This window comes from Schistocerca cancellata, chromosome 12 (assembly GCF_023864275.1).
Source record: "Schistocerca cancellata isolate TAMUIC-IGC-003103 chromosome 12, iqSchCanc2.1, whole genome shotgun sequence".
Taxonomy (NCBI): Eukaryota; Metazoa; Arthropoda; class Insecta; order Orthoptera; family Acrididae; genus Schistocerca; species Schistocerca cancellata.
Genome location: NC_064637.1, coordinates 159,791,433 through 159,806,718, shown reverse-complemented (window position 1 = coordinate 159,806,718; position 15,286 = coordinate 159,791,433). Strand labels below are relative to the sequence as shown.

Genomic DNA, 15,286 nt, shown 5'->3' with positions numbered 1-15,286 from the left:
GTGACTCTTGCAATGGCGGAGCGTGCGAACACACTCGTTCGATGTCCTTCCCCATGGTCAAACGATCAACTCTGAAGTGTATTGTGCTACTCTTCAGAAATTGAAGAAACGACTTCAGCGTGTTCGTAGGCACAAAAATCTGAACGAACTTCTCCTTCTTCATGACAACGCAAGACCTCACACAAGTCTTCGCACCCGAGAGGAGCTCACAAAACTTCAATGGACTGTTCTTCCTCATGCACCCTACAGCCCCGATCTCGCACCGTCGGATTTCCATATGTTTGGCCCAATGAAGGACGCAATCCGTGGGAGGCACTACGCGGATGATGAAGTTATTGATGCAGTACGACGTTGGCTCCGACATCGACCAGTGGAATGGTACCGTGCAGGCATACAGGCCCTCATTTCAAGGTGGCGTAAGGCCGTAGCATTGAATGGAGATTACGTTGAAAAATAGTGTTGTGTAGCTAAAAGATTGGGGAATAACCTGATGTATTTCAATGCTGAATAAAACAACCCCTGTTTCAGAAAAAAATGTGTTGCATTACTTATTGAACTGCCCTCGTATCTCTGTTACCTATAAAAAAAATTGACCCGTGTTATATAGAGTGTTTGACCCGAATTTGCCCATACTACGGCTTCATAAAGATATTGAACAATCCTCCTGAAACACTCTGTGTTTAATGGGTAAAAATAAAAAAAAATTGAAAAAGAAGCGTGAATACTGGGCAGATAGAATTTAACAGAATACTAGGCAGATAAAAGTAAACAATGGAAATGAGTCGTGTTGTATAGGAAACCGAAACCGTGAGGCACTCTTGTGACTGCAGAGGGAGATGTAGGCGGCCTCTTGCCTTTCCTCACCACGGCCGTTGTAAGTGGGGAGGTCGCTCCTATCTGCGAGGAAATCTGATAAGGAGGCGGCGGTTCCGTTAGCCGCCTATCTGCCGGCACACGTCCACATCCGCTGGATCCTACGTCTGTGCCTGGTAAAGGCGTCTTCACACGGGACGGGGCAAGCTGACGATGACGTCGACGTTGACGCGGACGGGATATCCGACCTCACGAAAAGACCACACGGGACGGGGTGGCTAACGTGATTTGCGCTCTCAGCGGCCGTCAGAATAGATTAGATGCGATTCAGTTTTCGTTCCATAGACTCAAAAGTTAGATGATTCTCGTGGGTGCGGAACATGCCGGAAAGTTGTCGGCTTTGTTCGGCTCGCAGGCCACACAAGTTTCTTTACGAAACTGGACGCGCGTGCAAAGCTGTGTGACGCTGTTAGCGATTGTCGAAGTGCGGAGAATTCCGCGAAGCAGATTTTGGACTTGTCGATGGCTTGAATAGTGAACTTCTGCTAGAGGAACACCACATGATGATACGTAGTAGTATATACCGTAGATACATACTAATAGAAATTATTCGTTAATTTAATTTTCGTCCCCTTTTCGGTTTTAACTTGAATATAGTACCAGAATGAGATTTTCACTCTGCAGCGGAATGTGCGCTGATATGAAATTTCCTGGTAGATTAAAACTGTATGCCGGACCGTGACTCGAACTCGGGATCTTTGTCTACCGCGGGCAAGTGCTCTGCCATCTGAGCTACCCAAGCACGACTCACGACCCGTCCTCAAAGCTTCACTTCTGCCAGTAACTCACCTCCTACCTTCCAAACTTTACAGAACCTCTCCTGCGAACCTGGCAAAGGTCCCGAGTTCGAGTCTCGGTCCGGCACACAATTTTAATCTGCCAGGAAGTTTGAATATAGTATATCAGAAGTATATAAGATATAGCGTATAAGGTCAGTTTCCGCGTGCACATTGTCTACATTCTCGATGTAGTATTGACTATCTACACTCTGAAATAATGTATTTCGTCACATAGATTTGAAGGTCGAGATTCGTTCCGTAATTTCATTTGGACGGAAGAGATTTTTTTCGATGCTGCTACCATGATATAAAAAGATTTACCGGCAAGATAGAAATAAGAGCGAATCCATAAACGGAGGGATAGGTATGAAGTAAGGGGCCCTAATGTCTTCCCTGCTCCTAATTTCGTTGTCCCAGGAATTCCCGGTTTCCGCAGATGGTAACAAAAATTTAGCTGTGCGTACGTACGTGATCTCAGTCCATTGTTTTGTTGAGTGAGGGCAACATGTCCACCATCCGTGTACGAGAGAATTCAATGTTTTATGCTGAGGTGAGTTACGCAATAGTCAAATTAATAGCTTTATATTCCTGCTGCGAGGACTGCTTTGTGTTTAAATATTCGGCTGTATTTCTGTTGTATATTGTAGTTCCTGTTGTGTAATAGCTATGGTCAAAGGTTTGGCCCCTGTTGCTGTAGCAGCCATTATAATAAATCTGGGGATGTTCGCAATTTCGTCCCCCGTGCAGTTGCTGGTTTCGTTCCGGGAGTAATTTGCAACTGCCATTAAAGATTGATTTTACTTGCTTTTTATATAGAGTATTTTACTTTTTTCACATGGGAAGACCCAGCCGGTGGGAAACGGTTTCGTTGCAGGAAATACTTGGTTTGTTATTAGGAAACATGTTCATCTGCACAGACACACACACATTCACATGTAACGTATCTTTATAAGGCTGAAATAACTTGAAGGCATAGTTCATTCACGGCTTTAGCGTCATTTATGATATTGAAAGTGCCTGGAAATGTTAGACTGGACAAATAAATTTAAATTAATTTAATTAATTGTACTTTTGAGAATTCTTGAGACGGGCGAAATTAGGAAGAAATTTTTTTCTATCTCTGTTTTTCCGGTGTTAAGAATTTTGTCAAATACTGGCTTCAATTTGTTATAACAATTTAATTGTACTTGCCTACAATTGGAGGATGAATTCTATAATTTACATACGTATTTGTAACCTGTAAGGTTTATATAGGTGTTAACGCAGTGAGGTGACGAAATTTGGTACCCCTACATTAATTTCATAGAAATTGTCGTTACGTCAAAAAAACTTCCAGTCTTTTACTTGGTGTTTATTTCGAGACATAGACTGGCAGTCAGGTTAAGATTTTCTGCTCACTGCAGAAACATTCCAGTCGTTGGCTTTTGCAAGAAGAATTGCGGCAAATAAATTACGTATAAAAAATAACATCGAGTTTTGAAATAATAGTTCTTCTAAATGAATAACTCAAGACCCAGAATCACTCAGAAAACAAAAGGTGAGAACAAAATATTCTTCACTCGATATACAGAGAATTTTTCCTATTTCACACGTACCGCGTGAAAAGCTCTCCGTCTTCAGGCCACAAGTTGCCCACCGGGACCATCCGACCGCCGTGTCATCCTCAATGAGGATGCGGATAGGAGGGGCGTGGGGCCAGCACACCGCTCTCCCGGTCGTTACGATGGTTTTCTCTGGCTGGAGCCGCTACTATTCGGTCGAGTAGCTCCTCATTTGGCATCACGAGGCTGTGTGCACCCCGAAGAATGGCAACAGCGCATGGCGGCCTGGATGGTCACCCATCCAAGTGCCGGCCACGCCCGACAGCGCTTAACTTCAGTGATCTGACGGGAACCGGTGTATCCACTGCGGCAAGGCCGTTGCTTATACTGCGAGAAGACTATACTAAAAAGCCATTATTTGATATTTAATATGCAGATTGTGCCAAAAAGACGAGCCGTTGCATTGAAACGGTATATTTTCGTAGCATACGAGTTACAACAATAAAAACATCAACTATAGGAAGCCGTTACCTCCTGATATGTGGTTTGAAGTCATTTTATTACGAGTCGTAAATAAAACGCGGCGTATTCGAGACATCCTCGGTTTCCTGACGCTTTGGACTAGCTTATATTCATACCACGTACTCCACTGAGAAAGGAAACCCATCAACACAATGTTTTACGCCACACAGTATGGCGGTTGCTGTGTGCTGCTTTTGACGGACGACTGTATCGTATCTGACTGCCCACGTTCTCAGATTCTTTATTTTCCGCTGCGCAGTGTAGTGGAACGAGGAATTCCACGGTGTGACGTCACCAGCTCTTCGTCCACGTGCGCTTTCACGTCCCGTGAGAGGACGGCTTCGGCCAGCGTTCGGCGTGTGTATGCCCGAGGGCGCAAGGTGAGATAGCCGTCCACACGGCAGCAGGTTTTCGTAATTTGGTGACGCTGTTCTTTACATCTGTTCACGGAAAATATTTTGTAAATTGACACATCATTTGCCTTCCGGGTTTCGCTCCAGTGGAATAGCATCGAAGGTGAAAGCATTACATAAATAACTGTTAAACGTGAGAAGTCGTTTAGCTCTTTGTGTCACAGTGGTTTCACTGCGAAACCACTTTTTGCTGCATTGTATCCCTTTGCGGCATAGGTGTCTCATCCTTGTTTGTAGTGCATTCCAACGAATTTTCGATGAACTAACTCAATAAATACACAGGGTGATTCAAAAAGAATACCACAACTTTAGGAATTTAAAACTCTGCAACGACAAAAGGCAGAGCTAAGCACTATCTGTCGGCGAATTAAGGGAGCTATGAAGTTTCATTTAGTTGTACATTTGTTCGCTTGAGGCGCTGTTGACTAGGCGTCAGCGTCAGTTGATGCTAAGATGGCGACCGCTCAACAGAAAGCTTTTTGTGTTATTGAGTACGGCAGAAGTGAATCGACGACAGTTGTTCAGCGTGCATTTCGAACGAAGTATGGTGTTAAACCTCCTGATAGGTGGTGTATTAAATGTTGGTATAAACAGTTTACAGAGAATGGGTGTTTGTGCAAAGGGAAAAGTTCTGGACGGCCGAGAACGAGTGACGAAAATGTAGCTCGCATCCAGCAAGCATTTGTTCGCAGCCCAGGAAAATCGACTCGCAGAGCTAGCAGAGAGCTGCAAATTCCACAATCAACTGTATGGAGAGTCCTACGAAAAAGGTTAGTTATGAAACCTGAACGTCAACTACCCGAGGCGATGGATCGGCCGCCAGGCAGCCCGTGACAGAGCACTTCATCGCTGGACTCCAAGAAGCCCTGATCTTACCCCCCTGCGATTTTTTCTTATGGGGGTATGTTAAGGATATGGTGTTTCGGCCACCTCTCCCAGCCACCATTGATGATTTGAAACGAGAAATAACAGCAGCTATCCAAACTGTTACGCCTGATATGCTATAGAGAGTGTGGAACGAGTTGGAGTATCGGGTTGATATTGCTCGAGTGTCTGGAGGGGGCCATATTGAACATCTCTGAACTTGTTTTTGAGTGAAAAAAAAACCTTTTTAAATACTCTTTGTAATTATGTATAACAGAAGGTTATATTATGTTTCTTTCATTAAATACACATTTTTAAAGTTGTGGTATTCTTTTTAAATCACCCTGTATATGTCTGCAGGCTTTCGTGGCCGTTGTCACTGAAGTTAAAATCTTCTGGGTTATTAGACCGCATCATGTTTCGTCTAAAATATTCTTCTAAAATGTTCGACGTTTCGACCCCTCTGCTGGGCTCTTCCTCAGGATCTTTTGGTGTCCACTGCTGCTAGAACACTGTCAGAGACGAGTGTCGCTTCCACTTATAAAGGGGGAATTTCTTGGCGTTCGTGCTGGAGAAGTGGTAGTATTGGTTAAAATACATGTGGCTACCATTGGTGGGCCATAATCATAGGCTAACACAGAAGGGGCGTTGGTAGCTCATCTCCTGTGGATACCATTGGCGGTCATCGTCATTGGATAGAAAGGCACTGTTCCACACTTATGCCGGAGTAGGGTTATTGGTTGAAATGCCTGCTACCGCTATTGGTTGGTCGTCATCAGTGGCTAGATTCGAAACGGACAGAGCAAGAGAGGGGGAATGTTTAGCCAAAATATTATTGTCCGCCGAGGTGACTTGCAGCGCGTTGTTTATGCCGCTCACACACCGCGGCCGCGTATTTACTTCCTTGATGGCTGGGAGCCACGATGCCGAAAGCCTACAGCCGTCCTCTCTATTGAAACTAGATGAATTCTTAGAAATTTCAACAGCTTCTCGGATCTTTCATCTATAAATGTTTGTTTCTTTAGCCAGAACACGTACGTTATCAAAATCGATGTCAGAGCCACAGTTCCCGTGGTGTCCCGCTACTGCCGATTTTGCACTTTGATTTAGCCGCATGTGTGTGAGCGGCATAAACAACGCGCTGCAAGTCACCTCGGCGGACAGTAACATTTTGGCTAAACATTCCCCCTCTCTTGCTCTGTCCGTTTCGAATCTAGCCACTGATGACGACCAACCAATAGCGGTAGCAGGCATTTCAACCAATAACCCTACTCCGGCATAAGTGTGGAACAGTGCCTTTCTATGCAATGACGATGACCGCCAATGGTATCCACAGGAGATGAGCTACCAACGCCCCTTCTGTGTTAGCCTGTGATTATGGCCCACCAATGGCAGCCACATGTATTTTAACCAATACTATCACTTCTCCAGCACGAACGCCAGGAAATTCCCCCTTTATAAGTGGACGCGACACTCGTCTCTGACAGTGTTCTAGCAGCAGTGGACACCAAAAGATCCTGAGGAAGAGCCCAGCAGAGGGGTCGAAACGTCGAACATTTCAGAAGAAACATGACGCGGCCTAATAAGCCAGAAGATTTTAACTTCAGTAACTCAATAAATCTTGAGAGAGCAACCCTGCGAGCGGGAACCGGCATTCAGCGCGTGTTTTCCGTGCGAGTGCGACATATTGTGATTCAGGCACGTTGTTTTGTGTTATTCAGATGCTTTGGTTTATTCAATGTAAATAAAAATTTTACACATGCTACGACATATGTTCTAGATTGAAAATATGTCTAAAGTTTGAATATAGCACATTATTTGAAACAATAAGCAGCACAAATGTTAGTGGTTTCGCTGTGAAACCACTATACTAATATGATACCTTTACCGTACAACGCTTATATTCTTATATACAGTAAGTTATTTAACTTTTACCTCTATTTAGAGGATAAAACATACACCTTGGCGGTATTAGATGAGGCTACTGTCTACAACCTACATTTTGAGGATATTCCATGCGATTTGTCAGAACTGTCAGAATCTGAAGAGGATGAAGATGGTAATATGGAGGGTATTTCATGCTCAAATCAACTTATGAATTAGACAGGAACAGCAAGAAGAGGTGGCATAGAATATTTTTCCATTTCTTGGACGTCACTGTCGTAAATGCCTATGCCATATATAAAATAAAAAGTGGATGAACACCAGTGAAATTAAAAGATTTTAAGATACTAGTGGTTGAGGGTCTGTTTGTGCAAGGCAGCATTTATCCTGGCAGGAAAAGGAAAGAAATTTACCGGCCATCATCACCTAAGAAGACATTTAGAATGAAAGTCTCTGTGGATGAAAGACAATCCAATGAACCGCATATTCCTGTTTCCTGTTCACAGCAAATAGAAACGCAGTGCAAATTGTAGTTCAAAAAAGGATCGTCATAGGACAAGATGGTCATGCAAAGTATGTGATGTTGGATTGTGCCTAACAGATAAAAAAAAACAGTTTTTTGAGTATCATGAAAGTGGAAAACATGTGTTGTATGTAATGTACTTTGAAATTTTGCATAAAACAAAAAAAATTTTGAGACATCAGTTTATAAAAAAATATGTATGAAAGAAAATTTAACATTAGTGTAATAAAATACTGAAAATTGAAAATTAATAGATTTCTGAAAGACGTTGAACAGCCCCTTGTGTCACAGTGGTTTCATAGTGAAACCACCTATGTATATTTTTTATAAAAACTGAAAAAAGAAATTTAAAAATTTGTAATGTGCTCCAGTAATGCAACAAAGAAGGATAAGATCAGATTTCAAGGCATATTAAGTCCAAAAGTATCTGTGTGACTCAAAGGGTTAGGAAATAGTGTGACTTGAATTTCGCAGAAACGATTTCTTTTCGTTTCTCGGCGTGAAGAAACTATCGTCGGGGCCGTGCTTTGACGTCGCAACTGCAGTTTTTGCCGGCGGCAGGTTCAAGGAATTTACGAGAGCGTAAGGCCAGCCGGGTTATGTGCGTAGCTCCGGCTAATTAGGATGATGAAAAGGGGGCGGAAGATCACTCAAAATATTTTACTCTGAAAAGTTTACCCCCTGCTGTTGAGGTGGAGCGGCCTCTTCAGTGTTCCAGTTAGGCTATTATTTAACAGCCAGGCGGGAGGAAGTAAAGAGCAGTGGGCTGCAAGGAGATGGCGGACCAACTAAGCTACTGAGGACCGCTGCCGGAGATCAAGTTCAGCTCTTAGTCTGCTCTTACTTCCATTAAAGTCACCCTCTGCTACGAAGAACAGAAAAAAACACCCATTCTGTGGTTCCTGTGAATCTTCCTAGATCTTTTACTGTTCTGACACGTGATTTGCCTCAATATACACTCCTGGAAATTGAAATAAGAACGTGAATTCATTGTCCCAGGAAGGGGAAACTTTATTGACACATTCCTGGGGTCAGATACATCACATGATCACACTGACAGAACCACAGGCACATAGACACAGGCAACAGAGCATGCACAATGTCGGCACTAGTACAGTGTACATCCACCTTTCGCAGCAATGCAGGCTGCTATTCTCCCATGGAGACGATCGTAGAGATGCTGGATGTAGTCCTGTGGAACGGCTTGCCATGCCATTTCCACCTGGCGCCTCAGTTGGACCAGCGTTCGTGCTGGACGTGCAGACCTCGTGAGATGACGTTTCATCCAGTCCCAAACATGCTCAATTGGGGACAGATCCGGAGATCTTGCTGGCCAGGGTAGTTGACTTACACCTTCTAGAGCACGTTGGGTGGCACGGGATACATGCGGACGTGCATTGTCCTGTTGGAACAGCAAGTTCCCTTGCCGGTCTAGGAATGGTAGAACGATGGGTTCGATGACGGTTTGGATGTACCGTGCACTATTCAGTGCCAGTGGTGTACGGCCAGTGTAGGAGATCGCTCCCCACAGCATGATGCCGGGTGTTGGCCCTGTGTGCCTCTGTCGTATGCAGTCCTGATTGTGGCGCTCACCTGCACGGCGCCAAACACGCGTACGACCATCATTGGCACCAAGGCAGAAGCGACTCTCATCGCTGAAGACGACACGTCTCCATTCGTCCCTCCATTCACGCCTGTCGCGACACCACTGGAGCCGGGCTGCACGATGTTGGGGCGTGAGCGGAAGACGGCCTAACGGTGTGCGGGACCGTAGCCCAGCTTCATGGAGACGGTTGCGAATGGTCCTCGCCGATACCCCAGGAGCAACAGTGTCCCTAATTTGCTGGGAAGTGGCGGTGCGGTCCCCTACGGCACTGCGTAGGATCCTACGGTCTTGGCGTGCATCCGTGCGTCGCTGCGGTCCGGTCCCAGGTCGACGGGCACGTGCACCTTCCGCCGACCACTGGCGACAACGTCGATGTACTGTGGAGACCTCACGCCCCACGTGTTGAGCAATTCGGCGGTACGTCCACCCGGCCTCCCGCATGCCCACTATACGCCCTCGCTCAAAGTCCGTCAACTGCACATACGGTTCACGTCCACGCTGGCGCGGCATGCTACCAGTGTTAAAGACTGCGATGGAGCTCCGTATGCCACGGCAAACTGGCTGACACTGACGGCGGCGGTGCAAAAATGCTGCGCAGCTAGCGCCATTCGACGGCCAACACCGCGGTTCCTGGTGTGTCCGCTGTGCCGTGCGTGTGATCATTGCTTGTACAGCCCTCTCGCAGTGTCCGGAGCAAGTATGGTGGGTCTGACACACCGGTGTCAATGTGTTCTTTTTTCCATTTCCAGGAGTGTAATTTTGTATGTGAAATATACAGGAATGAAATTTCGGGAATAGATTTACCTAGGGAACATATTTAAATGCAAGATCACAGGTTAGTGTAAGCGCGATACAAGCCGTCGCAAACGTGATATGCAGGTACATCAATAAAAGGAGTAACCTCCACAATGTTGAATACGAACACGCGAATGCATTGTGCTGTACAGGTGCCGGATTTCAGTTTGGGGGATGGAGTTCCATGCCTGTTGTACTTGGCCTGTCAGCTACGGGACAGTTCATGTTGTTTGTGGATCATGCTGGAAATGTCCAATTATGTCCGATTCTCGGGACCTTTGCCTTTCGCGGGCAAGTGCTCTACCGACTGAGCTACCGAAGCACGACTCACGACCCGTCCTCACAGCTTTACTTCTGCCAGTACCTCGTCTCCTACCTTCCAAACATTACAGAAGCTCTCCTGCGAAAAACTTGCAGAACTAGCACGCCTGAAAGAAAGCATATTGCGAAGACGTGGCTTAGCCACAGCCTGGGGGATGTTTCCAGAATGAGATTTTTCACTCTACAGCGGAGTGTGCGCTGACATGAAACTTCCTGACAGATTAAAACTGTGTGCATATCGGCGCACACTCTGCTGCGGTGTGAAAAATCTCATTCTACGTCCGATTCGATACAGATCTGGTGAGCGAGCAGGCCTAGGCAACATGTCGGCACTGTGGAGTATGTTGGGTTACAACAGCGGTATGTGGGCGAGCGTTATGCTGCTGAAAAAGACCCACCTGGAATGCTGTTGATGAATTGCAGCACAACAGGTCAAATCGGCAGATTGGCGTACAAATTTGCAGTCGGGATGCGTGGGATAATCACAAGAATGCCCCTACTGTCTTACGAAATCGCACCCCGTGCCATAACTCCAGGTGTAGGTCCAGTCTGTCTAGTACGTAGAAAGCTTCTGATTGGTCGGCTTCTGATTGGTCGGCGATTACGTGCTGCTGTCTCAGACGGTGTCACTGTGTGCGCCGGTGGCGCCACCGCTTCCGTTTGAACGTAAACCTTGGAAGGAACGTCTCTGCTGCCTCTCTGCATCAAGCGCTCGTTTCCACGCACAGCTCAGATGGTATCCGCTATCGCGGTTAAAGTTCTTTTGGCTCATTCTTATTTCAACAGCCTCCTTAATAACAGAATCCCAGTACGTGGAGGCATGGGAAAGAATTTTAGTTTCATCGACCAATATTTTGTGTTTGTTCGTGAGGCTGTGCTCCGCAATTGCCGATTTCTCCACCTCTCTATTTTTAATGTGGCGTTGGTGTTCTGCACAGCGGTCGGAAACGGTACGAATAGTCTGACCTATATAGTTGCTTCCACACTCACAGGGTATATTATAAACTCCAGGGACCCTGAGGCCGAGATTGTCCTTAACAGGGCGCATCATCTCCTTAATTTTCTTAGGAGGACGAAAAATCGGTCTTATACCACGTCTACGCAGGACTCTTCCTATTTTGCTGGAAATTGCGCCACAAAAAGGAAGAACCGCAATCGGTGTTTCATCCTGTGAGGTTGCAGCATTATCACGTTTCCTTCTTTTGGAGAACGCTGCCTTTATATCGCGTGCACCATAGCCGTTCTTTCGGAACACGTTCTTCAGGTGATTAATCTCGGACCTTAAGTGGTCCTCGTCAGAAACAGTTTTGGCTCTATATACCGCAAGCCGACGCATACCGATTTATACCTGAACGCACAGAGTTTCCATCACCCTGCTCAGAAGAGAGCCGTTTTGAATACGTTGGTATATAGAGCCAATCAGAAGCCGACCAATCAGAAGCCGTCTTCGGGCTATATAGAGGCTACCATAGCAGCAGTGGAGACAGTCAGCTCCTGACGATGACGATGGAGGTAATCGTCGAAAGCTCGAGATTTTATCTAGAACTGACGCGGCAAGAATACCGAGAATATTTTATACATAAGTGCCGCCGCGAAAAACGTCGTTCTCATAGTACGTAGAAAGGTTGATTGCAAGTCCTCAACTGGCATCCCCCTAACCAACACACGGCCGTCACTGACACCGGCGCAGAACCAGCTGCAACTAGAAAACACAACAAACCTCCGATGAGCTCTCGCTTGACACCACTGCAGTCGCAAATGGTGTGGTGGTCAGGGGTCAGAGGTCAGAGGAATGCACGCTACAGGGCGTCTGGCTCGGAGCTGTGCTCGAAGCAACCGACTTGCAACAGTTCGTTGTGTCCCTGAGGTGCCGACTGCTGCTCAGACTGCTTCTGTGGGTGCACTGCAGTGCGCCAGAGCCATACGACGGACGAGCACCTTTTTCTTCCGACCGTACATTCTCGCGGCCACCGCTGCCAGAAACGATGTACAGTCGCTACATTCCTACCGAGTCTTCATGCAATGTCGTAGAACGAATATGCATCCACTAGTAGCCCTGTTACACGACCTCGTTCAAACTCAATGAGGTGTTGATAATGTGAAACGTGCCCTTTGAAAAACTACGCATGATGTGCCGGTAAACTTTTACGTTATTTGATTTTCAAACAGCTGAGCAAAACTCAACGTACTCAAACAGTTTTCTCTTTCAGAATGAGATTTACACTCTGCAGTGGTGAGTGAGTGTGCGCTGATATGAAACTTCCTGGCAGACTAAAACTGTGTGCCGGACCGAGACTCGAACTCGGGACCTTTGCCTTTCGCGGACAAGTGCTCTACCAACTGAACTACCCAAGCACGACTCACGCCCCGTCCTCACAGCTTTACTTCTGCCAGTACCTCGTCTCCTACCTTCCAAACTTTACAGAAGCTCTCCAGCGAACCTAGCACTCCTGAAAGAAAGGATATTGCGGAGACATGGCTTAGCCACAGCCTGGGGGATGTTTCCAGATGACCGCAATATCCTTTCTTTCAGGAGTGCTAGTTCTGCTAGGTTCGCTGGAGAGCTTCTATAAAGTTTAAGAGGTGGTAGGAGACAAGGTACTGGAAGAAGTAAGAGCTGTGAGGACCGGGCGTGAGTCGTGCTTGGGTAGCTCAGATGGTAGAGCACTTGCCCACGAATGGCAAAGGTCCCGAGTTCGAGTCGCGGTCCGGCACACAGTTTTAATCTACAGGAAGTTTGTTTTCTCTTTACTTATTCTGATCATCACTAAACTGACACACAATATTTTTAGCGCAACGACGTCTACTTTAAATAATCCCTACAAAAGAATGTCCCTGAATAACAATAACCTATAACTTTCATGAATCACGTACCACACAAAAATCTTCGTTACTCGAACTACTGCAATAAAGCGAGCGCCAGTACTGCCAGCTAAATAAAAGATTCTGACTTGTGTTGGCAGAAGAGCCAACACCGTGTTACTAGTGGAGGCCGAAATGCACGCGTTTTTAGCTCACGCAGGCTGGCGTGAGGAGGGAAGGACTATACTGACGTGAGGTCTGGAATATGACAATGAATTAGAATTCAGAAAGCGAACGTAATTAGTTTGATGCGTAACTTTAATCCGTTAATGATGAACGTCGCTCTTGACCGTACATGACTCACAATATTATCTGTTAAGAATACATTCATAGTAACTCAATATGGCGCCTTGTTAGGTCGTAGCAAATGACGTAGCTGAAGGCTATGCTAAACTGTCGTCTCTGCAAATGAGAGCGCATGTAGACAGTGAACCATCGCTAGCAAAGCCAGCTGTCCAACTGGAGCGACTGCTAGGGAGTCTCTCTAGACTAGATCTGCCGTGTGGCGGCGCTCGGTCTGCAATCACTGATAGTGGCGACACGCGGGTCCGACGTATACTAACGGACCGCGGCCGATTTAAAGGCTACCACCTAGAAAGTGTGGTGTCTGGCGGTGACAGCACACTAACTACTGAAGGCATTAACTACTGATAGTCATAGTCAACAAATAAAAGATTTTGATAGGGAACAAACAATGTATTTACCTTAATAATGTTCAAAAGTCATAATATACATATCAGTTCATGACATCTAGTCTTACAAATTTCCTTCTTCTGACGGACACACGTCCAGATCGTTCGCTCTCAAAACTCTGGCATCTCTCTCCCCACATCCACCACTGCTGGTGTCTCACCTCCCACTGTCCAACACTACACAAGCGAATATTCCAACAATGAGTCCAAGCAGCCACAGACTGCACACAGCGCAGCCAGTGATTTTCATACAGAGCACTACGTGGCGTTACCAACATAAAAACCTGAACAGTCTACTTACAAATGGCCTCTTCGTCGCCTTGCAGGCTTTCTTCAGTGACGTCAACTTAACGACGTCCAATCTCGAAGGATGCTAATGCTCACGACCGTTACACCGTATATTTAAAGCCTACCTGATCTGCATCCTGATAGTGGCATTGCTAGCGCCACTCCCATACGACTGACGCGATATTTGAATCGACATCTACATGATTACTCTGCAATTCACATTTAAGTGCTTGGCAGAGGGTTCATCGAACCACAATCATACTATCTCCCTACCATTCCACTCCCGAACAGCGCGCGGGAAAAAACGAACACCTAAACCTTTCTGTTCGAGCTCTGATTTCTCTTATTTTATTTTGATGTTCATTCCTACCTATGTAGGTTGGGCTCAACAAAATATTTTCGCATTCGGAAGAGAAAGTTGGTGACTGAAATTTCGTAAATAGATCTCACCGCGACGAAAAACGTCTTTGCTTTAATGACTTCCATCCCAACTCGCGTATCATATCTGCCACACTCTCTCCCCTATTACGTGATAATACGAAACGAGCTGCCCTTTTTTGCACCATTTCTATGTCCTCCGTCAGTCCCACCTGGTAAGGATCCCACACCGCGCAGCAATATTCTAACAGAGGACGAACGAGTGTAGTGTAAGATGTCTCTTTAGTGGACTTGTTGCATCTTCTAAGTGTCCTGCCAATGAAACGCAACCTTTGGCTCGCCTTCCCCACAATATTATCTATGTGGTCTTTCCAACTGAAGTTGTTCGTAATTTTAACACCCAGGTACTTAGTTGAATTGACTGCCTTGAGAATTGTACTATTTATCAAGAAATCGAATTCCAACGGATTTCTTTTGGAACTCGTGTGGATCACCTCACACTTTTCGTTATTTAGCGTCAACTGCTACCTGCCACACCATACAGCAATCCTTTCTAAATCGCTTTGCAACTGATACTGGTCTTCGGATGACCTTACTAGACGGTAAATTACAGCATCATCTGCGAACAGCCCAAGAGAACTGCTCAGATTGTCACCCAGGTCATTTACATAGATCAGGAACAGCAGAGGTCCCAGGACGCTTCCCTGGGGAACACCTGATATCACTTCAGTTTTACTCGATGATTTGCCGTCTATTACTACGAACTGCGACCTTCCTGACAAGGAAATCACGAATCCAGACGCACAACTGAGACGATTCCCCGTAGGCCCGCAGCTCGATTAGAAGTCGCTTGTGAGGAACGGTGTGGAAAGCTTTCCGGAAATCTAGAAATACGGAATCAACTTGAGATTCCCGTGTTGATAGTGGCCATTACTTCGCGCGAAT

The 15,286-nt window shown here is 46.0% G+C and overlaps 1 protein-coding gene and 1 pseudogene across 1 annotated transcript in view; one reads left to right on the top strand and one right to left on the bottom strand.

Moving 5' to 3' along the window:
* The window catches only part of LOC126109548 (uncharacterized), a 358,294-nt gene that overhangs the window by 17,344 nt on the left and 325,664 nt on the right, over window positions 1–15,286 (top strand).
* Window positions 3,459–3,576, bottom strand: LOC126109945 (5S ribosomal RNA; annotated as a pseudogene).